Below are 2,515 nucleotides of genomic sequence, written 5' to 3'. Positions count from 1 at the left end.
TAATGGTTATTATGATAAATTGTTGTCTTTTCTTGATCATGCTGTGGAATAGGAATTTCTAACATCTTCTGCACGATAAATCATAATCTCTGCTACTACTGCTGAATAATTGATTGACCAACTACAATCTTTCATTCCTGTGATTGATCCTTCTATGAGTCGCATAAATTGGTCATCTGCGGGAAGCCGTAAAAAGCTTAGATTGGATTTGAGCCTTCATTTGTGAATTTTTGTGTCTTTTGGTTTTATTATTGTGTTTTGTTATTTTTTATTTTTGTTTCAGTGTGTTTCAGGTTTTTTCAGTGTTTGTTATTTCAGGTGATATCTTCTATACTCTATCTTTCTACCTTAGAACATTGAGGACAATGTCTCGTTTTGGTTGGGGGGAGAGGGTAGTAGTTGATAAAAAAAAATTATTTTTCATTTCATAAAGCATGTGCATAATTGTTGTTACTAGGATGACAGAGTAAATGAGCTCTTTTGTTAAAGTGACTCTTGAGACGCATCTTAGTAACTATTCTTAACAAGGTCTATTATAATACTTCTTGAAATATTCAGGTTTAACCATTCTTAACAAGGTCTATTATAATACTTCCTGAAATATTCAGGTTTACAAACTCTCGCATTGTTATCACTTAATTTTGCTCATATACTTATTTAACATGTATTCTTAAACCTTAATTTACACACACACACTTTAACATATGATTGTGGGTTGCATATTGGATTATTATATTATTTATGTTCTTTTGTTAAAGGTAACAACTCAGGGAAAGGGATTGTATATAATTAAGAAAAAAAACATAAAAAAAATGAAAAAGAAAAAAATGATGATAATAAAAATATAGATAAGTTTGGTTTCGTAGCCTCCCTAACCCAATTAAGCCCGAAGGGGTGTTTTAACACCTAATACCCTAAAGTCAACTGAATTGGGAGCTATTGGCCCAACGCTTGTTACATGGGTTGAGGAGAAAAGCTTAAGGGAATCAAACATTGCACTATCTACCTATCAGTATCTGCGACCCGAGTTACTAAGCTTGTAGGGGTGTCTTAACATCTAATGCCCTAAGACCAACTGGTCTAGGAGTCATTAGCTGAAAGCTCGTTACGTGAGTTAAAGATGCATGATGCTTTTAAATTATATGTATATACATTAAAAAAAAAGACAAAAATAATAATCCCAACCCAAGAAAGTTAACCTTAAACATTAGAACGTTAAAAAAAAAAAAGACAAAAATAGTAATCCCAACCCAAGGAAGTTAACCTTAAACATTAGAACAAAAATTTTGTTTTCTTCCAAGAAAAGCCCCATAATTATGTGTTGATACATTGAGCACAAAAGAAAGGTTTATTAATATCTTGTTAAGTGGTATTGAGCAGATATATAAATTTAATGAGAGTTTGTTTATCTGGATAGATTAATGGAAGTTAAATGATGAATACCTTGCTTTGTGGAATTTGCAAATTGTTTTTCTATTTTACGCTTTGATTACTAGGGACTAGTAATAAGCTGGTTGGGGGGTGTGATTAGTACTTAAAAGTGCATTTTTATCATGGTTTTATATCATCATTTTGCACTTGAAGTATCAATAACTCCTTAACTAAAATATGTTTTATAATAATGTATCTAATAATATAAGATACCTATAATTTGTGGTAAATGTCTATTTTTAATGCAGGCCTATCACATAAATGAAAGGATTGATTGATGACTTGAAGAACTTAAATTGCATGGATAAAGAGATGGCCAAACTTAGAAAATAGATGTCGGTGCAATCCAAACTGGAACACTGTTCGGTAATTGGGTCATATCTAGAGCTATATATCTCATATTTAGGTCCAATTTATATAGATGGAAAGGTAAGACATAGGCCTACAACTTTCATATGGAGCCCAAGATCTAAAAAGGCCATTATCAAGTCCAAATTGTAGCAACAACAAAGAAGCCTGAATGAGCCCAAGATCTAAAAAGGCCATTATCAAGTCCAAATTGTAGCAACAACAAAGAAGCCTGAATCTGTTTTCTAGCCCGAATACTGTTCGGTATTTTGGCCATATCTGGAGTTCTAGAAGTCCAAATGAGCTGAATATTTTACACAAGAAAGCTGAGATAATTGTCTACAACTTTCATGTTTGCAACTGGCTCCAATTTTGACGTTATCAATGACGTTTGTGGCAGACAAGAGAAGATAAGGATTGTCACCAAGTCAAAAGTTGGCCACCCACTTATCAATTAGTCATCAAATCAATAGTTCCCAATTTTGGCCTATAAAAGGAGGCATTTGCCATGCATTTAGGCATCTTGGTTTCCAGATCAAGATCATGCTCTTCCTTTCTCTCTTTGTATTTTTTGTAATGTTTATGCTTTGCTTTCATTAATATTAAGTTTAAGCCTTTCATTTCCTTTCCTTTACTTAGTTAACTTTTATGTTCTTATTTTGTTTATCTATTTTGCTTTCTTTCATTATGTCTAGCTAAGTTAGTTATGTCAAGGTGAAAAGGTTACACTAATGGT

Source organism: Populus euphratica, unplaced genomic scaffold, assembly GCF_000495115.2.
Source record: "Populus euphratica unplaced genomic scaffold, PopEup_1.0 scaffold63.1, whole genome shotgun sequence".
NCBI lineage: Eukaryota > Viridiplantae > Streptophyta > Magnoliopsida > Malpighiales > Salicaceae > Populus > Populus euphratica.
This window is presented reverse-complemented; position numbering follows the sequence as displayed.